Below are 26,707 nucleotides of genomic sequence, written 5' to 3'. Positions count from 1 at the left end.
TTCTCCACTATATACATGAATATATTTATAGCATCTACAAATAGCTATATCAATATAATTGTCTGCAAAATCTATGTATAGTTATGGATATAGTCCTATTCACCTACCCATGTCTGTTCATCTTCCCTGTTTACCCATATATGTACTCATAGAATAATAATGTCTGATAATGCAGAATTGTGACTGTGACACCAAACCAAACTCACTGCCAGCCAGTCAGTGCCGACTCACAGCAACCATTCTACCCGGTTTCCCCAAAAATAAGACAGTGTCTTCTATTAAGTTTTACTCCCAAAGATGCGCTGTCTTATTTTCAGGCGATGTCTTATTTTTCCATGAAGAAGAATATGGCACACATTTATTGTTTATTGTTTTATTAAAAAAGACCGCACACTTCCTGTCTGCTCTGGCTGCGCTGTGGCCAACAATGAGCTGCATGGCAGTGCCTGCCGCTATGGTCCAGAATCCAGAGTTATGGTAGCTTCTGGGGGGGGGCTTATTTTCAGGGAGGTCTTATTTTGGGGGAATGCCTTATATTCCAGCGAGAGGTAAAACTATAAGTAGGTCTTATTTTCAGGGGATGCCTTACTTTCGGGGAAAGGATATGGGTTTTTGAGACTAACTGTTAACAAGAGTAGAAAGTCCTGTCTTTCTCCTGAGGGGTTGCTGGTGGTTTTAAATGGCCAACAATGTGGATCACAGCCCAGTGTGTAACCACTACACTACCAGGGCTCCTGTGGGTGGGATGGGACTATGTGTATTGTCTATAACTTTTGTGCCCCACTCCATGTCCTCCTTTTTCTTAGTGATACTGTCTTGCCTTTCCCTCTATCCAAACTATTTTGTGTCTATCAGTTGGTGACATAGTAGTTACAAATTAGCTCTGATCTGCAAGTTCAACTCCCAGCCACTTTGTGGAAGAAAAACGGGGCTTGTTGCTCCTGTAAAGACTGACAAGCCACAAACCCTCAGAGGGCCTGTTCTTTAGGGGCACTGTGAGTCAGCATTGACTAGATGACAGTTATCACCTAGTTAGTGATTTTACCTGCTCTCCACTCATAAAACATTTCTCTTTCGTGAATGACTTATTTCACCCAGCATAAGGTCCTTCAAGTTCATCCAGGTATGTTTCTCAGATTCTTCATTCTCTAATGTTGCATAGTAGGTATTAATTCACCTGTTGATGAGCACTTGGGTTGCTCCCATTTCTTTGCTATTATGAATAGTCCTGAAATGAACATGAGTGTGGATATATCTGTTTTTATCAAGACTTTTATGTCTTTAGCATGTATACCTACTAATAATGGATTGCTGGATCAAAATTTTTAATGAAGCACCATGCTACTTTCTACAGTGGTTGCAGCAATTTAGTCCCACAAGTAGAGTTTGAGGGTTCTAATCACTCCGCACCCTTCCCAGCTTAGGTGTTTTTCTGTTTTACTGAACTTGTTATTTATGCTGGGGTGAAATGCTATTTTGTTTTGATTTGTATCTCTCTACTGGCAAATGACCACAAGCGTTTCTTCATGGTTGCTTGAATGTTTTCTTTAGTGGAGTAGCTATTCATGTCCTTTGTCAAATTGTTAATTTTATTGTCTGTTTGTTGTTGAGGTGTTTAAGTTTTCTATAAACTTTAGATATTATTTTCTTGCCTGTTATGTCATTGCAACTATATTTTCCCAATCTGTAATTTTTCCTTTTGTTCTCTTGGAAAAGTCTTTTGATGTGTATAAATATTTACTTTTTAGGAGGTCTAATCATCTCGTTTATGTTGAGTTTGCCTCCTGCTGTTTGTACATGTTTTTTCTATTATGTTGGATCTATTTGTGTCATGGATTAGGGTCCCTAAAATTGTCCCTATTTTTTTATTGATGATCTTTATAGTTTTAGGTTTGACCTTTAAGTCTTTGATCCTTGTTTAGTTTCTTTTTGCATATGGTGAAAGGTAAGCATACTACTTAATTTTTCTGTCAATAGACATTGTTTTGCTAGCACTGTGGGTTAAAGAGATTTTTCCCTCTTTAATGGATTTTGAGGCAATCACTGAAGATTTTGGTGCTATTGTAAAATGTATGTAATGATGGAATGAAATGATGGTTTATCTGAAAGGGATATGAGATCTTAAAACCTTGTTCTCAGACAAGCAGCTATCTAAGGCAGCCATCAACCAGTACAGAAGAAAGCTCATCAACCTAAGTGTGATCAAAGAATTTTAAGTAAAATCCATGACTAGAGGCGGGAATGTATTATAGCTTAAATTCTTAGTAGTGCGTTTGTAGAAAGCTAGTTTTCAGTGGAGACCTAACTTCATTTTGCGTCTCCACATACATTTAGCTCCCACTGAGTTCTTTCTGACTATTGCCCGACAATGTAAAATCTTTCCTCTTGGAGTGTTTGAAACTAGATTGCTGTGACCAAGCTAGCGAGGGCCCATGTCATACTCCAGGACTTTACCCTGATGTAATGGAGTACTGAGGGAGCAAAGTCATGATTCATATCCTAACCGAAATGGTTGGATGGCCCCAGAATCAATTCTAAAAGCATTTCTAATCAACAGTAGTGTATAGATACCGATCTTTCTTGCGCAGTCCTGCCTATAACTGTGATAAATTGATCCACCACCAATCATAATTTTGTGACAAATTTCTTTTGTTTTCTACCTTCTACCACTGGCCAATTCCCCATGTACCCTTTTAAAGGGTAATACTAAATCTCATGCTGATGATCTCCTTCATCCATATGAATTGCCTTTCTCTTGTCTTTGCCCTATTTAAAACTAAAAAGCAGGTATCTATTTAAAATACATTTGAGGCCATTTTTTCCTCCAGTCATCTTGGCATGGTAGCATTTTGGTAAAGGACCAGGTGTTTATATGTGGATGAATTTACTACTGGGTCCTCAGTTTGGTTCCATCTGTTGATGTGTCATGGTACCGGTACCAACCTGTTTTGACTACTGAGGATGTGCAGTACTTTTTGAGATCAGAAAATGTTTGGTCTTCTATTTTTTCCTCTCCTTCAATAATAAATTGCTAATCCAGGATCTTTTTTGTTTCCTGTACAAAGTTGCTGGTTGGTTTCCCCATCTTTTTTAGAGAATGGAGGTAATATTTCTTTGTCTTGAGTGGCTCTTAGGATTCTCCCCTTGACCTAGATATTGGAAAGTTTGACTAAGATATGTCATGGCGGTTTTCTTTTACAGTATATAGTATTAATAATTTTTTGAGCTTCTTGAATAATTATTTATCCTCTTTTATTAGGGAACTTTTCCTGCAGTGGTTCTTGGATTATATCATCTGTGGATATTTTCCCTTCTTGTTATATAATGTCAGGGTGGTATAGCTTATTACTCTTCATAATGTCCCACATAATTATTAGGCTTTCTTGCTCTTTATGTTAATTCTTTTTATAATTTCAATAGGGGTCTTTGTTTTTAGGTTCACCAGTCTGAGTTTCCAATAATTTAATTCTATTGCTGTTTCCTTTTAATGTTTTGTTTAGTTCTATTGTCTTAAGGAGCCCTTTTGGTGTAGTGAGTTAAGAGTTAGACTGCTAACTCCAAGATTTGAAGTATGAAATCAACAGATGCTCTGCTAAAGAAAGATGAGGATTTCTACGTTGGTAAAGAGTTTCAGGTTTGGAAACCCAAAAGGGCAGTTCTACCTTGTCCTATAATGTCACTATGAGTGAGAATCCACTTGATGGCAGTGTACTTGTTTGTTTTAATTCTTTTATCTTAATATTCTGGATATTTTTGGTATAGTTTCTAATACTAAATTTTTTCCCATAGCTCTTTTCATTTTTCTTCCTTTCTGCATTCATTTTTTGGTATTTCTAAGACCCTTTCTTTCTGTCAGGAAGATCTGTAGGCTCTATAGATTAGTCACCTGTTCATGTCAGCCTTTCTTGATTTGGGTGGACGGAACTTATCTGCTGTCTCCGCAACATGGTGATGCAACTGGTTAGAGATGGGAGAGTGCCTGGACTGTGGGCAACACTTCACTGTATCAAGAAATGTGAGGATAAAATCATAAAACAACAAAAGAAAAACCAAGAAATGGACAGCACCCCTCTAGGATTGTTTTGCTGGGCTCTAGCCTCAACTACAAAAAACAACCGGGGGTTGTATTACCAGTACTCTTACCATGCTGTTTCTGGTGTCTCAGCCATGGAGAGCAGCAGGGACTATTTGGTCATTGACCCTCTAGTGCTATCTGACCAGGCTCTTTGCTCAGCTGTGGAAGCACCGCGGCACATGTGGCTCATGAGCCTCTAGCCATATTCAAATAGGTGCTCCCTTTAGTTAAGGGCAGCAGTGGAGAGTATGTTTCCAATGACTCTCTAGCACTCTTGGGGTTAGCTCTGACTTTGATTCATGTACAAGTGCTGTATGAACACAATGAAGTCTTCTGGAATTCCCATTCTTCTTAAAGTTTTCTATGTTTCACATAGTTGAATGCCTCTGTAGGGTCAATAAAACACAAGTGAACATCTTTTTGGTGTTCTCTTCTTTCAGGCAAGCAGACATCAGCAATGAGATCCCCTTTCACATGTCTTCTTGTGAATCTGACCCGAGCCCTGTCAATGCACTCTGACAACTATTGTTGGATAATCTTCAGCAAAATTTCACCTGCATGTGATATCAATGAGATTGTGCTATATGTTGAACACTCTATTAGTTTATTTTACTTAGGAAGGAGTACAAATATGTATTTCCTCCAGTTAGCATTACCCCACCTCCAGTCCCCAATATTTGTATAAGCCTTGATGGTGTAGTTGTTATGAGTTGGGCTATTAATCACAAGTTCAACAGTCCCAAACCACCAGCTGCTCTGAGAGAGAGGGTTGGGGCTTTCTCATCCTGTAAATAGTTATAGTTTCAGAGATAGAGAGATAATCTCATACCCTTTCTTCCAGTTTCAGGCTACAGACAGCAGCCATGCAGGTAGGAGTGGTATTTACATAATTTACTCTCAATTTGAGGAAGGGGTGGAGTCTTCTAGCTTGTCAATCAGGTAGCCTGATTCCCTCATTTGGAGGTGCGACAGAGATAAATAGCTCACTGGAGTCCAGATTCACTCTTTTCTTGGGGGACTTTCCTGTTGACAAGTCACAAAAAGCTACACTAATGGAGTCAGAGCCCTGGAGATGGAGGAGCCACGTGGAGACCCATGCCAGTACTAAGCTGCTTCCACTGCCACTAGATCCACAAGACTTTCCACCCACTGGCCTGGGATCTTCCTGCATTCAACACCATTGCATGGCTTTGTGAGTCTTAAGAGAAATTTATAGGCTGTATTGGACATATGGGCTAATATCAGATTTATGGATGTGGTCTGGACTGGACTGGGATATTTTCTTAATATATAATTGCTCTTTTATATAGAGCTCTTTCTTATCCACATCTGAGGGTCTTCCTGGATTTGTTTCTCTAGTCTACCCAGATTAACACATTGGAATGGGGTACTAGACAAACAAATTGTGAAGACGGAGAGTGGATGTGTGTTTGACTCCTGGCTCATGGTAGTTCTTCTTTGGCTACTCAGACGTCAGATAAGTCCATGCCGTTTACTGGGTTGTTTTCTGGAAAGAATTTGGGAGTTTAAAGTTTTGATTCCTAGAAATTGTCTTTGGTTAATCTTGTTTGAAATGTTAAAAATGATTGTGATAAATATGAATCTTGAGCCCAGTTGGCAAAATCACCCCATGAATTTCCCAGAGACCATGCTGCTTAGGGAAAATGGCTGACAGAAAGTCAAAATGGCTGGCAGAAGGCCTGACCCTGGCTTGAGGCGATGAAGCCAGAAGCTGAAGGCCATATTTTGTATCAATGGAATAGTTAAGAATTAAGATAAGATAGATAAGGATTGAACTTGACTGTTTTAAGAATTGAGTTTATACTCGGTTTATACTGTCTTCTTCTGCCTATTGTTATTGATAGAAATGATTATTGGGATGTAAAAATAGAGTTTGTAAGACTGCTTGCCTTCAGCCATTAAATTAGAATTTAAAATGGGTTAGGACATGCCTGCAGAGAAGGCTTTAAAATGATAAGCCCCACCCAGTGTCTTGAGTGCTCAGGACTTTCAAAGGTGAAGAGACTTGCCTAGGTGCTGTTGATAGATTGAAGATAAAAGGAACTTTTTGGATTTTTGAATTTTGAACTAGTGGTTTGTTCCTGAGGCTGGAAAATTTGGAATATGGAAGGAACTGTTCCAATCTAGGCCTGAACTGTTAAAGGGATCCTGTGGGCAGGCTAATATGCTTGCTTGTTGAGTAGAAGTGAAAGAAATGCAGCAATTAGAGACAGGTTGAGTCTGACCACTAACACCTGTGGACCTGGTTCACATGTGAGATGAGAGTGGATTGACTAGTCTGAAGTTCATGACCTGGCACAGGGGGGCTAGGCTTGTTGAGAATTTGTATCAGCGCCCATGGACTAAAGGCAAGGCAACCAATGGGCATCCTGGTGAGGCTAAGTGAGGCAACCCACACTGAGTTGACCAGAACCTGACCAGTTGAAGTGAAGGTATTTGAGCCTGTGAACTGATATATATTGCTGCTGACTTTATAGACGGCCTGTCCTGATATGACTTTGCTTATGGATGCAGATATCACAACATGCCAAATGGAATGAAGATTCATCACATCAAAGAATATGATTGTCTCTCAGAGCACTGGATTGATGTAAGTGGGTAGTATCGAAACTGGATACCCAAATTTGGGAGGATAAAATCATAAAATGGTTGGTTTACAAACTTTCATATGTGGGGGAATATATTCATAGGACTAAGGTATAGGTATTACCTAACTGCAATTGTTAGGCATGGAATATTGTTGTGTGTTCACTGATAGAATATTATCTTTAAATGAGGCTATGGCACATATTGAATTGTATACATTTTAGTTTTATCCTTTTTTAATTATTTAAAAAATTATATATGGCTAAAGAGTTGTCCTAAAGTGTCAACTTGATGAGGGGTGGTCTGTGGCAGTTACACCACCTACTGTCAATTTGAGGAAAGGGTGGAGTCTAGCTTGTCAATCAGGTAGCAGCTTGATGACCTCATTTGGAGGCGCTGCAGTGGAGATGAATAGCTAGCTGGAGTCCAGATATACTCTTCTTGGGAGACATTCCTGTTTGCAAGCCACGTGGAGCTACACTGATAGAGTCAGAGCCCTGGAGCTGGAGGGGTCACGTGGAGACCCACACCAATGCTAAGATGCTTCTAATGCCATTGGAGCCACAAGACTTTCCACCCACTGGCCTGTGATTGCCCTGTGTTCAGCATTATTGCATGGCTTCGTGAGTCTGAAGAAGAATTTATACACTGGTATTAGACATATGGACTAATATTGGGTTTATGGACTTGATCTGGACTGGGCTGGGATGTTTTCCTAATATACAATGGATCTTTTATATAAAGCTCTTTTTTTTTAAACAATGTTTTAGGGGCTCATACAACTCTTATCACAGTTCATACATATACATACATCAATTGTATAAAGCACATCTGTACATTCTTTGCCCTAATCATTTTTTTCTCCTCTTTTCTTTTTTTTACATTTTATTAGGGACTCATACAACTCTTATCACAATCCATACATATACATACATCAATTGTATAAAGCACATCCATACATTCCCTGCCCCAATCATTCTCAAAGCATTTGCTCTCCACTTAAGCCCTTTGCATTAGGTCCTCTATTTTTCCCCTCCCTCCCCGCTCCCCCTCCCTCATGTGCCCTTGGTAATTTATACATCGTTATTTTGTCCTATCTTGCCCTATCCGGAGCCTCCCTTCCCCCCCTTCTCTGCTGTCCCTCTCCCAGGGAGGAGGTCACATGTGGATCCTTGTAATCAGTTCCCCCTTTCCAACCCACTCACCCTCCACTTTCCCAGCATCGCCCCTCACACCCTTGGTCCTGAAGGTATCGTCCACCCTGGATTCCCTGTGCCTCCAGCCCTCGTATGTACCAGTGTACAGCCTCTGCCCTATCCAGCCCTGCAAGGTAGACTTCGGATCATGGTAGCTGGGGGGAGGAAGCATCCAGGATCTGGGGGAAAGCTGTGTTCTTCATCGGTACTACCTCGCACCCTATAAAGCTCTTTCTTATCCACATCTGAGGGTCTCCTTGGATTTGTTTCTCTGATCTACCCGGATTAACATAGAAGGAGTGAGTGAGCTCCACTGGTAGTCTCCTCTATGAGGAATAAAATGTACAAGAAAAAGAAAAAAGAAAATTTTCCATTTGGACACTGTAGTCCTAGTCCATGAGCCTGTGCCCCGCTAAGCACTTGGGAAAATGGGACTTGTTCAGCCCTATTCCAAAAGCCTACTGGCGAATGCAGTGGTTTCACCCATACCCCCTATTCTGTCCACACACACAACCTAGGAATATGGATAATTCATAGTTTGCTTGATTCAACGCAATTCACTTTTATCTCTTTCTTCTGAAATTACAGGCTTTTTAATTTCTCCTCCATATTTGTTGTAGATGGGTTCTATAGTATGTTTAGTGAGCTGGCCATCTTAACCAAAAGCTCTCAAATTGTATTAATTTTGTTTATTTGGAAATGTCCTAATTTCTCCTTTGAATCTGAGGAAAAGTTTTGCTGAATATATATATTAAATTTGGAAAGGAAGAAAAAGCCAGCAAATAATTGGTTTGAGATCTTTTTTATTTCTTAATATAAATATTTAAAGCTATACATTTCCCTCTAAACACTACTATACCTGCTTCCCAAAAGTTTTGTTGTGTTGTGTTTTTATTTTTTGTCTCAAAATATTTTCTGAGTTCAAAATTTATGCTTTATTTAATGCATTGCCTATGTAGGAGCTGATTGCTTAATTTCCAGATTTTTTTTAGTTTCCTAAGATTTTTCATGCTATTTTCTAATTTCAACTAGAAATTACAATTTGTCTTTTATAACTTATATATATTTATTGACCTCTTTTCAAATTCACGTATTCTTTTTTCTGCCATCTGCCAGTTTAAATCTATTTTTTAACCTTGCTGATGATTTAAAAAATTTTTAATTTCAGTTATTGTACATTTCAACCATAATTTCCATGTGGTCCCTTGAAAATTTTTAATTCTTTATTAATACTCTGTTGGATGTGACATTGTCATGAAGTCTTCCTTTACTTTAAATTATAATTTCCTTTAGTTCTGTGAAAATATAATGATCATCTTCCTGATAAATCTGATATCTGGTTTCTCTTTAAGCAGTTTCTGTTTCCTGCTCCCTGTCTTTAAAAAAATTTCCCCTTGTTGCATGTGGTAGTTGTAAGGTAGTCGAGAGGCGCCAGAGACCAAATCAGTCGAATCAGAGCAAACAGGCTTTATTGGGGACAAAAACCCAACCTGGGCGAAGTCCCACGGTCCACAGTGTCTGGGCCGGGGGAGTCACGCCCCAGGCTACAGGGGTGCTGCTTATATGGCCAGAGAATATGTGACTGGACTGTTTTGAGTCCATAGAAGGTAAAGTAGTCAGGGATTGGGAGAGACAGGTATGTCCGGATTTCTGGAATGTAAGGTGTCTTCCTGGTTCTGGGTGTATTCGTGCCGCGTTCAGGCCGAGAACAAAGCGGGCACTGAGGCAAACGGGCCATGAACAACATGGGTCATTAGCACAACGGGCCGTGAGTAAAAGAAAGAAAAAAACTTGCAAATCTGCTGACAGGTTACATAGCCGACTCTGGTCAACTCCGCAGGTGTGTGTGGGAGAGATTCAAGGTCACTAGCTGTAGAAGTTGGCCTGGCATTGATCTGGCCATACAGTAGTTACATAATGTCTTTGCATGTTTTGTAATTTGTTTCCCATAAAGATGGAGAGTAAGTGTTTGTTTGACCTCTCCCTCCTGGTAGTTTTTCTTCTTTGGCAAGCCAGAGGTCAGGTAAAGCCACCCTGTTTACTCAGTTGTTTTCTGGAAAGAATATGGGAAGTTAACGTTTTAATTTTGTTTGGTTGTAGTCTTTGGTTATTCCTGTTTGAAATGGTGAAAATGAATGTGATTAATGTGCATTTTGAGCTCAGGGATAGAAATCACCATTTGAGTTTCTCAGAAACCATGCTGCTTAATGAAAACGGATGACAGAAAGACTGCATCTGGTTTGATACTGTCAGAGGCCTAATCCCATATTTTTGTATAAATAGAATCGTTTATATAAGGATTAAGATACATTAAATAAGTATTGAACTTGACTGTCTTAAGAATTGAGGTTAGTATATGATTCTGCTTTGTTTATACTTATTTCTTCTGCTTATTATTGTGGATATAAGGATTTATAGAAATGATTTTGGGAAGTATGAAAATAGAGAGTTTGTAAGCCCATTTGCCTCAAGCCATCTATTTGATCTTTACATGGGTTTAGGCCACGCTTGTAAAGAAAGATTTGAAAAGATAAGCCCCACCCAGTGCTTTGGCTTGCAGAGGACATTTGCATTCCAAGAGACTTGCCTGGGGGCAAGATTGACAGATTGAAGGAAAAGGAACTCTTTGGATTTGACTTTTGAACCCTAGTGGTATTTGTCAGAAGTTGGAAAAAAATGTGGAACCATGAAGAAAACTCTCTGGGACTGAATGTTACAGGAAGCCTGTGGGCAGGCTGAAATGCTTGCTAGGTGACCATGTGGATCCACTTTTTGTGTGGAAGTGGGAGAAATGCAGCAATAAAGAGATGGTTGAGTCTGGCTGGCCACTGATACCTGAGAACTTGGTTTACAAGAACTAGAGGAGAAGATGAGAGTGGGTTGACTGGTCTGAAGTTCATGAGAATTTGTGATGGGGCCATGGTCTAAAGGGAAGGTGACCAATGGGCACCCTGGTGAGGTTAAGTGAGGCAACCCAGACTGAGTTGACCAGAACCTGACCAGATGAAGAGATGATATTTGAGCCTGTGAACTGGTGTATATTGCTGCAGAATTTATGGATGCCCTGTTCTGATTTGAGTTTGTTTATGGATGTGGACCTCACAAGGTTCCAACTGGAATGAAGATTCTTCATGTCAAAGAACATGATTGTCTCCTGAGAGCACTGGGTTGATGTAAGTGGGCAGTATAGAAATTGGATAGCTAAAATTGGGTGGACAAATGCAATAGTTGGTTGGCTTCCAAACTTTCATGGGTGCTGGCATATATTGATAGGATTATAAAGTTAAGGTGTAGGTGTTGCTTGACTGCAATTGTTAGGCATAGGGTATTTTTTGTTTTGTTCACTTACAGAATTTTATGTTTAAATGAGGATGGCACATATTGAAGTATATGCATTTTAGTTTTATCCTGTTAGATACAGAAATGATTTTATTATCATTTGTTTGAAAATTATACATGGCTAAAGAGTTATGTGCAAGTGCCACATTGACAAGGGGTGGTCTGTGGTAGTTACATAATCTGGTGTCAATTTGGGACTTGAGAGGATTAAGAGTGAAGAGTGGAATCTAGTCTGTCAATCAGGCCATAGCCAATGAGGCCTCTGTGTGGATATGGCTTTCTCCTGAGAATACTGGGAAATCTGGATTTTCCTCCCTGGATGCGGGAGAGACGCTCTGCTCATTCCTTGTGAGACATCCCTGAGAAGCCACATGGACCTACCCTGATGCAGCACTGGGTGCTGGAGAAGCCACGTGGAGACCCCTGCCAGCACTGAGATGCTTTACAACACCACTGGATCCAAAGACTTTCTACCCACTGGCCTGTGATCATCTTGCATTTGGTGTTATTGCTTATGTTTCATGAGTCTGAAGAGGGAGGACTTTATAGATTGGTATCAGACACATGGGCTAATATCAGACTTAAGGGCTTGGACTAGGTTGGGATGTTTTCTCAGTATTCAACTGCTCTTGTATGTAAATCTCTTTCTTATATACATAGGAGTGTCTATGAATTTGTTTCTCTAGTTTACCCAGACTAACACATTGCATGAGTTGCATTTCAATTTCTTTCCATATTTCATAATTCTTTTGTTGAAAACTGGAATATTTAGATAGTCCTGTAGTAAATCTCAGTATTTGTTCTCTCAGGCCCTTTTGAGGGAATTTCTTGTTTGTATATTTAGTGACTGATGGATCATCTTAGTAAAATCTACACTCATCTCTCTCCCACCATGTTCAATTTCTGATTTTTGTTTTCCGGGGAAGCAACAGCTTTGGCTATGCCCACTGTCAGGTAGGTATGACAATGGTTATAACAGGACCTTTTTCTTAACTTTCTTTTCTGGTCACACTCAACTGTTAAACTGTATTAGTTACTGAATGATTATGGTCTTGTTTTTAATAATGCCCTGGAACATAAATTGCTCTCCAAATGATTCTACTTCTCTCTCTCTCTCTCGCTCTCTCAATCTCTCTCTCTACATCTCTATTTTTGTGTAAAGCTAATGAATCATACTGAGCTTAAAAAATTGAGCCACCCTTTCTGGTCATGTTTGTGCAATTTATATGTATCTGTGAGGCATTATTGAGAGGTTAATGATGGGTAAAGTTGATAGTGGAGTAGAAGGGCAACAAAAGTGTGTGTGTGTGTGTGCATATACAGCAAGGAAACAGATGGACTTTGGGCTCCTACTTAAATCTTGCCTCAGTACAAGAACAATTTGTTCTAATTAAGTGGCATTATATGAAACTCACCTTTCTGATATGATCACTAAAGACAAAATGGATGCATAAGCAAATGTGGTAAAGAAAGTTGATGGTGCCCAGCTATCAAAAGATAGGCCATCTGGGGTCTTAAAGGCTTGTAGTTAAACAAGCAGCCATCTACCAAGGAATCAATGAAACCCTCATGGAAGATGCACAACAGTCCGTGCCATCATGAGGCATAGATGGGAAGAGATATCAGAAGTTAAAAAACAAAACAAAACACAACCAAATTGTTATGAAGGGGCATGGATGAGGTGGAGACCCAAATCCACCTGTAAAATAATTGGCAGCCCTTCTCAGAATGGGCACACATAATGGATGATATATTCAGGGTGCCGTGTGACACTAATGAACTACATAACTATCCTCTAGTTCCTAAATATTTCCTCCCCTTACTATTATGGTTTCTATTTTTTTCAACTCATCAATCATCTTAGATTTCTGTATGTTCATTTGCATATTTAAGATCATGCGGTCGTACACGAGAGCCAAGATAGATAACCTGCCAGTGATGGTCACAGGAATGATGGTTCCCCTGAGGGTATGGGCAGAGGGGAGGAGAGGGGAGGGGGATAAGGGGAAAGGAGAGGTGACAGCATTGCTGGTTTGCAGAATGCTAGGGATGACAGTGCGAGCCCACGACTCATTTGTGGGCATTACTTAGGAAATAATCTTCCGGTGAAATCCTTCTATCCATAATTGAGGCATGGGGGTGGGAGGAAGGGTAAGAGGTTACTAAGCAGAGTGCATTGGAGAGTTGAGGATAGGAGATCAAAGGGATAAACCTGACTTGAACACTTAAAACTTTGTCAGTTGATTCGCCTCCAATATATGGTTTTCAACCTTTTCTGTAATTTTGTTTTGTTTGGTTTGTTCATATTAAGCTGTACCTCCGAGGTGTTATGTCATTGGAGATTGCATTCTTGAAGTTGTGTTATATGCTGTTCTGTATATGCAGCATATACAGTGTATGCAACTCAGGATTCATGAACTTAGAGGGACATCAAGTAAAACAAGGGTTTTGCGGGCCAGAGGGTACAGTGGTGGTGGTGGTGGGGCAGGTAAAAGGGAGACAATGTCAAGGTGTCCAGAAAGAAAAAGAATATTTGGAATCTGATTGTGGTAGCAATTATACAGTACTGCTTGACATGATTGAACTATGGAATTATATATGTATTTACTCCCAATTAATAATAAATTTAAAAAAATTAAGCCACCTTTGAATTTACAGAATTAACTTTGTTATGGTGCATTGTCTTTCTTATATATTGCTGGATTCTTTCTCATAGTATTCTTTTTAGGGTTTGTGAATTCTCGTGTTAGGTTTTTAATTCATGAGTATATTTGATATGTCATGCTTTCTCTATAAAACATCTGTTTCATACAAACTTTTGAATCAATAGTAAGCTGGCTTCATAAAATGAGCTGGGAAGCTCATTACAATTTTTTTGGAAGGGCTCCTGGGAGTCTGATGTTAGCTATTTTTAGTCATGCTTACTTTGGGGGAAATCTGCATGTTCCATAATAGCTAAGGTAGATGAGTTTGCTCTCACCAAGACTTAGAATTCACATTGTTTGACAGCATCAAACCTCATGCTTTGGGCTGTGGCTGTCTACTTACTGAATTGAAAATAATATCAACCCCCCTTTTGTTCTATTTGAGGTTTTCAATGAGTTTGAAGAAAGCGTGAAACAAAAGTCTTTCTATTAATCTGTCTTTTAGTGTCTCGGCAAAAAAAAAAAAATCCTCTGGTTTAATATGGGAATCTTTTCTAGAGGCCAAAGCAATACATTTCAGTGGTTGAGATATTCAGATATGTAGAAGAAGTGAGGTCCATAAAGAAGAGATCACCACAGCATGTTGGAAGAACATTGCATTGAGAATCGGCCAGTCTGCTTGTTCGACTATATTCTTCCCTTTATTATATGTGCGAGGCACTTAACTTTTATGAACTTTCATTTTTTCTCCCTATTAAACAAAGAATAACACCATTATTCCCAAGCTCATATGATTATTGGGAGGGTCAAGTGAGGTAAGTAATATTGTCCTATTTGTGTAATAGGATATAGAAATGCAATATGCTATTTTTGTGCTTTCACATAGAGTATACTGGAAATTATTCAGGGACTCAGAAACAAAAGATGTCACAGCTACTGTTGCCTTTTAATTCCATTGTAATGAATATCCCCCAGCTAATCTGAAGTCACAGTGGAGTCACATTAATATGGAACTTATAATTCATAAACTGCAGCAGCAGTCTGGAAAGGCTTTAATCAGTTGCCTTCACTCTTAATTATTTTTAAACCTCAATAATAGCTGAATGAGCTTCATGGCAGCTTACCTCATTTGCATTAAGCCCAAAGGTCCTGAGTGAGCAGTGGATTTATGAACATGAAGCCTATGGGCTTGGAAAGAACATGTCAAGCATGAGCAGGTATCTGGACAGGTTCCTATTGAGGCTTCTCAAGGCAGGCTCTCAGTTGCATTCACACGGTGCTTATCTCTTTGTTTATTACTTTAGAGTTGGCCTTGAAGCTTCTGAGAATGAGCCAACTTGCTGTCCCTTGAAACTCTTTGGGCTTATCTGTGGCCCCTAATTCCCCGTTCGTCTCCCTGCTATAGTTTCTGTGGTCAATAGAGACCAGGCAGGGTGCTATTTTTAATTTTAAAAAGAGCATTGGTACAGTTTTGCTGCAGCTAATCATTAGTTTGATTATCATATTGTCGGAGTCCAGCTCCGGGAGGGTTGAACTGCATCCCTGAAGGAGGTGTGGAGTCGGCGAACACAGACGAGACAGACACGAGAGACATTCTGGTGGAAGCAGTCTCTGCTGAGTTCTTCCAGACAGCTTTATTTATACCATAAAGTTTGGCAGACCATTACACATAAACAATGATTTATGATTAACTCCAAAATCACCTTTATTGTTTCCACTAAAACCTGATAAAGGACCATTATAAGGACTGTACCTTTTTCTATCACTTTCTGTCCTCTTCCTGGTTCTTTCCCCCTGTACTGTTTGTCTTATACGTCACATACTATTCTTGATTGAGGTGTTCAGAAGATTGTGTTAGACTCATATCCTACTCGCTGCCCTATATCTTGCTCACAATGTTTCTTTCCTGGTTTGCTAACTTAACACAATGAAACTACCTCATGCGCTACATCAAAGCCTAATATCCACAAGCAGAGTTAAATGTTTTACAGAGTTAAATATTTTCCTTCACAAACTCTCCCATGGTAACTGTTCCATTGCCTACCTATGTCTCTTTTATTTTTTTAAACTCCTAAGGCACTTTGGGGAGCCAAAGTGTCTTATTCTTTGCTAAAGACTTAATGTTTGCCCTTTTATGATTTTTCTATTAATGTTAACCATTTTCTCCCCTTCTACATAAGCCCCTGTCCAAGGTAAAGGGGCGTCAGTTGGGGGAGGCAGTCTATAAGGTCCTCTATGTCGGGGAGGCCAAAAGAGTCTCCCACTACCTGATCTGAAAGGAACCGAGGTTTTTTTTGGTTGGTTTCATTTTTTCCTCTGACCTCAACTTTGGGGTTTCTTCCTCACTCAATTCCCACATATCCATCTCAGAATTTCCAAAGATGTCTCGCTGTCTAAGCCTCTCCAACGCCTCAGTTAAGGAAAGCCCCGTCATATTGCAGCATGTTGTAGATCTGGTTTCATTCGTACTTCTCAAGACTGCCCTTGCATCTGCTCCAGGTGGGGTAAACATGACAATGCCCAGAATTCTCAGGAATGGATTTAACAATAGCAAATATTTGAGGGATGTTGGAATCCCTCCCTGGGAAGCTCTGCTCTGCAGAAGCTCCTTCCACCAGGCTGGAGCTTTGCTAGACAGCATGACTGGGATGGCCCCCAACATCTCCCCCTTTTTAAAATTGTTTTTCAGATGAAGCCTCTGGATTTCTGCCAGTACCCAGCGTAGACTGTGGAAGGTCAATCGGAAGACGACTGGAAGAAAGAGAACAAGAAGTATTATCAAAGCTGCAACTCCCAGATTAACACAAATTGATAACCAGGACTTTCTTGTAACATATTGAGTTATTTTTTTCTAACAAAGGTTTGGCCACTTCTGAAGCTGGTAGTACAGAGCTTCCAGAGTGACGGATGACTGTAATACTGGCGTGTAGAGAGGCTAAATGTAAGGAAATGTCTGAATGGTTCCATTCTCCCAATACATAATTCTTAACCTTTTCCCATGAGACTCCTGATCCATTGTAAATCAAAGAAGTGACAGAGACCCATTTAACCTGCAAGTGATATCTAATCATCATTTTAGTTTTTAGAGCCTGAATCTGAATATCTGATCACCCATCCACACTACTGCCTCTTCTGAGACTCGTGTGTCAAGTTTTTTATCAATTTTTGCCCGTGTCATTAAGGCTATGGTAGCATTTTTGGTGAATTCATCAACATGTTCAGCAGTATGTGCTTCTTGGACCAAAGCTACAGCAGAGGTGGTCAAGGAACCTATAATAATAACAAATTATGCTATAGTACCTAAAATTAAAGAGGCAACAAATCTTTTTCTTTGCAAAATATCTGACATTAACTGTAAGGCATGTAGTCCCATGTCATCATACCAAGGGGTATCCAGTTTTAAAGACAACATAACCTAAGGGGGTTGTTGAACAATGACAAAAGAAGTTATATTCAAACGAGAATAAATACAATTGGTTAAAACACAATTTCACCAAAAATGCAAAAGGGGCATAGGGAAAAAGCTACTGTACACAAACATTTTTGTGGTGAGGACTGTGTAGTATGGCAGAGACCAGATCAAATCCAGGGATGCACATGGCAGACAATTGGGGAGGAGATGGGGAAAGAAAAAAAAAGGAGAAGAAAAAAAGGATGAATATAAGGAAGAAAAGGGGAGCGGGGGCATGGGCCACTAACCCACCCAAGGGGAGGGTATTGTTTATATCTCCACAGGGAAAGAGGGACCAGACTTCAACCCAGTGCCGCAAGGTGTGAATGCAACATTCCGGCGTGGAGTAGGGAACCAGTGGAGAGGTCTGGGAGGCTGATCCCAGTACCAAAGATTAAGTGGATTCCTGCCCCTCCCCTCAGAAGAATTTGTTTCAAGGGACATTGATTCTGCAGCTCTGGGAGAGGGACATATCTGATCAGAGCACACGGGAGCAGATGAAGGGGCAGGAGGAGAGAGTGGCGCACAGCCTGGCCCACCAGGCCGTGAGGATGATGTACCTGATTAGAGCAGCCAGTCCACAGAGAGGACAACATGGCTGGCCCCACTATGAGACGTGATGCCCCTCACTGACCCATGGCGATACAGGGGACAGCACCGGAGACACAGTGTGGGAATTGCGCCCATCTTGATCCCACCACACCGAGGCAAAGCACTGGGGGAGTGCAGCAGAACAGCAAGGGAATGGAGTGGCAAGGTCCCCAGGGAATGCTGAAAGTGGACTTTGGGGCCAGGGCGTGGTGCCCTAACAGACTGGACTGGAAAACACTCCTAAAGGCCAACAAACGATCCTTGAACTAACTACAAGCTTTTCTTTCTTGATGAGTTTTGTTTTGTTCTTTGTTAGTGGTTTGTTGTTTTTGTTTTGTTGTATACTGTTGCTTTGTTTTCCTCTGTCTTGTTTTTGTGCATGTTATTATCTCCACAAGTCTGTCTAAATAAGATAGGCTGGATGAACTATCTGGAGGAGAAACAATGGGACTGACAGTTCTGGGGGGGACTTGGGATACGGGGAGGTGGGGCATAGGAAGTGGTGCTAACAAAAAATGAGACCAAATTGGTGGTGAAGGGGGAGTGGCAAGCCTGGTAAGGAATGATCAAGGGTAAAGTAACGTAATGAAGAAGTACAGCTGTAGCCCAGATGGGGACGGAGCATGAGAGTGGGGCGGCAGGAAAGTCAAGGGAAATAGAGGAAAGAGCTAGGAGGCAAAGGGCATTTATAGAGGTCTAGACAAAGACATGTACAAGCAAATATATATATGAGGATGGGGAAATAGATCAATGCATGAATACTTTCCTCTATTACATTTGCATTCTATGATGCTCACCCTCCCGACACAACTGCTGAAGCCAAAGTGGGTGAACAAGCAAATGTGGTGAAGAAAGCTGATGGTGCCCGGCTATCAAAAGAGATAGCGTCTGGGGTCTTAAAGGCTTGAAGATAAACAAGTGGCCATGTAGCTCAGAAGCAACAAAGCCCACATGGAAGAACACACCAGCCTGTGTGATCACATGGTTCCGAAGGGATTGGTTATTAGGAATCAAGGAACAAAAAATCATATCATTGGGTGCACACCTCCATGATATGGTCGCCGAGGACAAACGGGTGCATAAGGAAATGTGGCGAAGAAAGCTGATAGTGCCCGGCTATCAAAAGAGATAGTGTCTGGGGTCTTAAAGGCTTGAAGGTGAACAAGCGGCCATCTAGCTCAGAAGCAACAAAGCCCACATGGAAGCAGCACACCAGCCTGTGTGATCATGAGGTGTCGAAGGGATCAGGTATAAGGCATCATAAAAAAAAAATCTTACCATAGTGAATGAAGGGGGAAGTGCAGAGTGGAGACCCAAAGTCCATTTGTCGGCCACTGGAGATCCCCTGACAGAGGGGATGAGTCAGTCAGGGTGCGACGTAGCACCGATGAAGAATACAGCTTCCCTCCAGCTCCTAAATGCTTCCTCCCCCCCAACTATCATGATCCGAATTCTACCTTGCAGGACTGGATAGGGCAGAGGTTGTACACTGGTGCAGATAGGAGCTGGAGGCACAGGGAATCCAGGGTGGATGATACCTTCAGGACCAGGGGTGTGAGGGGCGATGTTGGGAGAGTGGAGGGTCAGTGGGTTGGAAAGGGGGAACCGATTACAAGGATCTACATGTGACCTCCTCCCTGGGAGATGGACAACAGAAAAGGGGGTGAAGGGCGACACCGGATAGGGAAAGATATGACAAATCAATAATCTCTAAATTATCAAGGGCTCATGAGGGAGGCGGGAGTGGGAAGGGAGGGGGAAAAAAAGAGGTCCTGATGCAAAGGGCTTAAGTGGACAGCAAATGCTTTGAAAATGATTAGGGCAAAGAATGTACAGATGTGCTTTATACAATTGATGTATGTACATGTATGGATTGTGATAAAAGTTGTATGAGTTCCTAATAAAAGTTTTAACCCCCCCCACAATTTTCACAATGAGTAACAAAGACCCCAATATCTTCACATATATCTAATGTGCCCAAATCACCGGGATATAGAACACCAAAAGGGGGCGCACGCAAGCTTGAAGGGCTCTGTATTCTTTTTTGGGTCTTTTTAGACCAGCAGGTTGGGTAGCTGTAAAGAACCTCCACAAAGATGTTTGAACTACTGGACCATTGGAGCCGAAAAAGGTCAAAATAGGAGAAACCCAGCCTGGGGTAAATCACCTGACCAAAGGTTCAGGAGTGGGAAAATCAACATCAGACCAATTAAATCTAGTACTCAGTTTGATTAAATCGCGGTAAGCATCTGTGGGAGATGTAGTGGAATAATCGTATACATACAAACCTGTACCATTTAAAGGATGCTTTACTCCTTTTCTTTCTGATGAGGCTCCCACAATGGCACAGTCATGCTGCTTTGGAAATCCTGTTTTCCTATTGATAGCAAACCAACTATTATTGGCTTCTGGATAAGGGTCACACCCAGGAATTTGATCAGGAGGTAAAGTAGAAGTAGTAATGAATTTAAGATCTGGAAACGAGGGACTTATAAGTGCTAACCTCCAAAGATGCCTCTGCTTGGCTCTAGGAACAGGGGAATCTGTGAGCAGAGTTCGAATCCCCAGTGACACACCAGGCCCGAGAAGTGGTGTGTGAAGGCGAATCCACAAATAGGAGCAGGGATCACTCGCTGGGCTAGAGTTACACCTCGATCCTTGGCTCCGCACGAGAAAGAACTTACGCCGAAGCCGGGCTCGTGATCCAAGTGAGTTTAATGAGAGTGAAAAGATGCTTCAGGCTTTATGCGGCACCCACAGGATTCCTTTCCACCATGCAGCCTGGCAGAGACTGCTCGGGGTCACGCAAAGATCTCTCTCCCAAGTTTTCCTCCAAAAAAGACTGTCTCAAGTTCTCTCCCCAGTTCCTTTCGTTTCTCCCTCTCTGCTCCTGGCTCCTGCCTTTTCAAGGATTACAGGGGGAGGCGTGGTGGACGACCCCAGACCGATCCCATTGGCTGAATTGCAATCCCCTGGCCCAGGTGGGCCAATCCAGGATTAGCGCCCATGCATGCCCACCGGCGGGAAACCTTGGCCTCTGAGCATGGGCAGTATGCTGCCCTTTGTTTTCGTGCTTGGCTCTCTTTGCGTCAATGGACATCCTAGCCCTGCCTATCTGCCTAGCACTATTACCCCTGTAGGTAACATTATACGAACTTTTAGGGTTAATAAAGGCTCTTGAGCGACCCCCCTCCCCCAAGGAGGAAGGAATCATTTGTAAAAACCGGCACTTGCGGTGTCTCCCAGGTGACGGTGCAAAACCCGAGGTCCTGGTCTGTATGACCAATAAGTTTCAGCTGCAACTAATCCTGAGAATAATAGCTGGCACGTGGTAACTGCTAGCAACGCAGTAAAACAACCTCAGCGGTGGGCGCCATTCCTTGTGAAGCAACAATGTCAAGCGCTTTGTTGCTGAGCTTCTTCAGTTGCCCCCAGGTCGGCGGGAAGACAGTGCGGGTGGACAGGGCGCGGCGTGAGGCGGTGACCAGTAGGTCCAGGTCCTGATTCTCTACACCTGGCTGAAGAGACTGACGGACTCTGGAAAGGGGAAACCAAGGAGGGAACGGTTCCTTCCGTGAGGGGATGAGGTGAATAGCGAATTGGAGCGTTAGTCGGAGCGACTGGACGCGGAGCCTGTCGGAACTCATCAGGAGAGGACTCAGTTGTTTCCCTCATGGTTTCCAAGTAGCAGGTGACACTGCTGTGAGGCGGAGGAGGCGGCAGGCCCGTCCTAGGGGCGAATGAATCGGTCTGGAATCCACACAGGAGAGTCAGCACCCTGCGGAAAGATGCAAGCATATCCTCGCCCACAGTGAGTAAGACGTCTGGGCCTTTCCAGGTCCCAGTTAATAAACCTTTCCATTTCACCAGTGGTTTAGGCTTAATGTCAGGACCCTGAAAATGTAGACACATGGGTGTGCATCCTCCTGAATTACAATTTAAATGATTTATAACAAACATAGCACGCTGTAAACTATGATGTGGAGAGTGATATTTAAGCTCTCCTTCCTGTAAACGCTGGGTTTGGTTTGTAAGTGTTTGATGAGCTCTTTCTCCAATGGCCTGTCCTTGAGGCTTGTATGGAACTCCTGTAATATGTTTGATCCCCAAAGTGGAACAAAAGTTCTTAAAAGCAGTAGCGGTATAAGCAGGGCCATTATCAGTTTTTATCTCTCCAGGCTGTCCCAAAATGGCAAAAGAGTAAAACAAGTGTTGAATTACATCCTTAAATGCTTCTCCTGTTCGGGCTGAGGCAATGACTGCGTGTGAGAACGTATCTATGCATACGTGTACAAAGGAAAATTTACCGAAACCAGGGAAATGAGTAACGTCCTTCTGCCATATGTCATTAGGCCTCAATCCTCAAGGACTGACTCCAGTTGGTCAGGTTGGAGCCTGAGTTGGGCACATGGAACACTTTTAGAAATTTCTCGTGCGGCTTCTCTGGTTATGTGATGTTGTAATCTCACAGCATTAGCATTTTGATGATGCAAAGCATGACTCTTGGAGGCCTGTTCTATGGATAAAATCATGGGTCATGTTAAGGCATCTGCTTGCCTAGTCCCTTCATGTATAGGACCTGGCAGGTTACTGTGAGATCTAACATGTCCTATAAAAATTATAATTTGTTTGCTTATTGAATTTTGTCGTTTAGTTAATAAATCAAATATAGTGGCTTTCTGGGGAGGAATGGATTCCGTCTCTATGAATGAAACAATTTAACCACATACTGTGAATCTGAATAATATTTCAAATACATATATTACTGCCATGAGTTCAGCCTTTTCCGTGGACTTCTGATTAGTAGAAAGTGAAGTCTTAGGATCATCAATTAGAACTGCAGCTGTGCCATTAGTCCCATCAGTGAAAACAAGGCACGCCGGTGGAGAGTCAAAAGGTTCCTCAGAGGTTTGTGGAGGGAAGATTACAGGGTGCTCTTTTATAAATGTAACAAAGGGTTGGTAAGTAAATGATATGTTATGATCCCTGTATATCCTGCAAGGGCCACCTGCCAATCTGGATCAGATTGCACAAGGTTTCCAAGCTGATGAGCACTGTAAGGTGATATAATATTGGGGACTTCAGTACCAAACAACTCTCTACTCCTTTTCCTTCCCATTATGACAAACAATGCTATCAAGGAAGTATAAGGAGTGAATTGGAAGATAAATATAACCATTTCAGGGGTCCATTATGCCACAAACATCCCATAGGGGAATGGACAGTAGGTAGCAAAATCAAAGACCAGGGTTTTAAATAGTCCAATCTTGTTTATTGGTTATTGCTTTTTGCACCTTTTCAGTGGCCAGTTTTCCTTCCTGAGTCAATGCGCTAGGTGACGTAGGGTTAGGGTCCCCTTGCAAAATGGCAAATAAAGGTTTCAAATTATTAGTGGTTGACTTTAAAAAAGGATGAATCCAATTAACATCCCCTAATAATTTTTGAAAATCATTTAAATTTTTAAATGAATCCTGCCTTAATTGTATAGTAAGTAATTATTTTCTCTCCCAATATTTTTCTCCCCAAATAAGAAAAAGGGGGTTCTGTTTGTATTTTTTCTGGGGATATTTTTAGTCACTGTTGAGGTAGAGCCATATTGTATCTTATAAACTTTCTTGCAACATACCACAGTTTTTGATGGGCTAAAAGAATATCATCCATATAATGGATAACCTAAGTTTCTAAATACTGTATCCCTAATTGACTGCAAGGCTGCATTTACATGTTTCTGACACAAGGTAGGGCTCTTTGAAAGTCGAAACCCAAAGGAGGCGGGGATGGAGGCTGGCCTTTAGACGTCTTAATTTTAGATTTAATTGCTAAATTTTTCATTGCGCCATAATGGAGCTTTTTACAACGACCTTTTGATTAAACTAAGGGTAAATCCCTGTCATTGTCATGATACCGGGCAGTTGCTCCTTCTAAGTCAGCTTCATCTTCAGGCGAAAGTTTATCATCACTTTCCCCTGAGTCAGTTTCAACAGTATAAACCTGTTTCCTCTCCGCTTGTTCCGCCTTTAGAAGCATTTTCTCATCTTGCAAAGAGAGTTTCTTGGAAAGTTGAGCAACCTCTTGTAAGGGGTCTAAGGAATCTCTCACTCGGCTCCATACGGAGAATGTTTCTACAGAGATATTTTCAGGCCCATGTTCATTATAGTATTCTTTGAATTCGTCCCCTGTTTTAGTCCATGTACCTAAACGGACAGTACCTTCTTCAGGTACCATGGACTGCATCACTGGACAAAATTTAAAAACCTGTTATCTGATGAGTCCACACATGGGGCCCTTTCTCTTTAAGAATTTGCTTTAGAATTTCTACAAATAACAGTCTCCTGTCCTTAGACTCACTGTGGTGCATACTTCTCAGGATCTTTATCTGTTCACTCCTACTTACCTGTTTGCCTTGTGCCAGGGGCTCTGCAGTGCCCTAGGTGAAGTCCTGTCCACACCGAAAATGAGAAAAGATTACCTCCAGGTCCCTGTTCAGGCGCCACGTGACGGAGTCCAGCTCCAGGAGGGTGAACTGGCTACCTGAAGAAGGTGTGGAGTCGGTGAATTCAAATGAGATAGACATGAGAGATGTTGTGGTGGAAGCAATCTCTCCTGAGTTCTTCCAAACAGCTTTATTTATACCATAAAGTTTTGCAGACCACTACATAAAAACAATGATTTATGATTGACTCCAAAATTGCCCATATTGTTTCCACTAAAACATCATAAAAGACCATTATAAGGTCTGTATCTTTTTCTATCACTTTCTGTCCTCTTCCTGGTTCTTTCCCCCTGTACTGTTTGTCTTATACGTCACATACGTCACATACTATTCTTGATTGAGGTGTTCAGAAAATTGTGTTAGACTCATATCCTACTCACTGCCCTATATCTTGCTCACAATGTTTCTTTCCTGGTTGGCTAACTTAACTCAATGAAACTACCTCATGCGCTACATCAAAGCCTAATATCTACAAGCAGAATTAAATACTTCTCAGAGTTAAATATTTTCCTTCACAAACTCTCCCATGGTAACTGTTCCATTGCCTACCTATGTCTCTTTTATTTTTTATACTCCTGAGGCACCATGGGGGACAAACCGTCCGATCCTTTGCCAAAGACTTAATGTTTCCCCTTTTATGTGTTTTCTATTACTGTTAACCATTCTCTCTCCTTCTACGTAAGCCCCTGTCCAAGGTAAAGGGGCGTCAGTTGGCAGAAGCATTCTATAAGGTCCTCTATATCAGGGAGGCCAAAAGAGTCTCCCACTACCTGATCTGATGGAATCCAGGGTCTTTTGGTGGGTTTCATTTTTTCCTCTGACCTCAATTTTGGGGTTTCTTCCTCACTCAATTCCCACATATCCATCTCAGAATTCCCAAAGATGTCTCGCTGTCTAAGCCTCTCCAACGCCTCAGTTAAGGAAAGCCCCGTCATATTGCAGCAAGTTGTAGATCTGGTTTCATTTGTACTTCTCAAGACTGCCCTTGCATCTGCTCCAGGTGCGGTAAACACGACAATGCACAGAATTCTCAGGAATGGATTTAACAACAGCAAATATTTGAGGGATGTTGGAATCCCTCCCTGGGAAGCTCTGCTCTGCAGAAGCTCCTTCCACCAGGCTGGAGCTTTGCTAGACAGCATGGCTGGGATGGCTCCCACAGTTTTAATACTTTCTGAATTTTTGATGTGTGCAGTTATTGCTATAGATTGTCCTCTGACTGCTGTTTTTGATGTGTCCCCAGAGATTTTGATCTATTGTTTTTTGTTCTCAGTTGTTTCAAGAGGTCGTTTGATAGTGATCTTTATTTCTTCAATTTCCCAGTGGTTATTAAGAAAATGTTTATTTTCCATGCATTTCGTTTTGGGGGCTTGATTTCTAACTTTATAGCATTGTGGTCTGAAAAATGGTTTGTGGTCTCTGGATGTTTTTGAATTTATTGATGCTTGCTTTAAGGTCTAAATGTGATCTGTGCTGGACTAGGAGCCAGGGGCACCAGAAAAGAAAAGTGCTTTTGTTTAGGGATGTGTCCTGCACAAGTCTAAGAGATCAAGTTGTTTAATTCTTGCATATCTGTTTATTTTCTTTCTAGTTTTGATCAAATCTTTGCTCAAAAGGGGTGTATTGAAATCTTCTAGGATCATCCTATTATGGCCTAATTGCCTCTTAATTTTTGTAATAATTTGACTAATGTATTTTGAGATATTTCACCTGGTGCATATAAATTCATTTGGTTGTGCCTATAGGAGCTAAATGTAGGAGAGTGCTATACGATAAAATTATTTTGGTGTCTTTCAGCTGATCTAATAATTTCTCAGCAGGGAAACTAAAAATGTTTTTGGTAAGATTATGCAGCTTATTTCGGCAGTTAGCCTTGATTTTCACTGATTGCCGGATGCAGGGTATATTCCTTTCCATGTAACTGCAGGTGATACTTTCCTGCGCAGGTTTGCTAGAAAAATTATACGCCACCACAGCAATTTCTTCCTTATTTTAATTCTTGCTTCTTACTCTGTTTGTACAGGAAGGTGACTGTTTTTCCATAGAAGTCTATGTTTGACTTTTAAATGTATTTTAAAAATCTCTGTCCCATCCCCAGCTGTCCAATTGAAAAGAAAAATGCAAACGGTATGTATAGAAGCAATTTACAGGGTTTTTGTTATTGTTGTTCTAAAAGAAAATGATGGTCAATGAATCATGAGGAATTTCTAGCTTGTGCCATGATGAGGAATTGTACTGCTTACCTGGTGCCAACTGGTGTCTTTTGCTGAAGTGTATGTGGTATCTTCAAGAGTGTCTATGATGAGCTTT

At 41.3% G+C, this 26,707-nt stretch overlaps 1 pseudogene; it reads right to left on the bottom strand.

Annotated features, from left to right (window-relative positions):
* Positions 1–24,138, bottom strand: part of LOC142424108 (protein lin-9 homolog pseudogene) — a 116,124-nt pseudogene extending 91,986 nt beyond the window's left edge.
* Between the last annotated feature and the right edge of the window lie 2,569 nt (positions 24,139–26,707).

Source organism: Tenrec ecaudatus, chromosome 13 (assembly GCF_050624435.1).
Source record: "Tenrec ecaudatus isolate mTenEca1 chromosome 13, mTenEca1.hap1, whole genome shotgun sequence".
Taxonomy (NCBI): Eukaryota; Metazoa; Chordata; class Mammalia; order Afrosoricida; family Tenrecidae; genus Tenrec; species Tenrec ecaudatus.
Note: the sequence above shows the minus strand (reverse complement) of the source record. Positions and strands in the feature narration are given on the sequence as shown.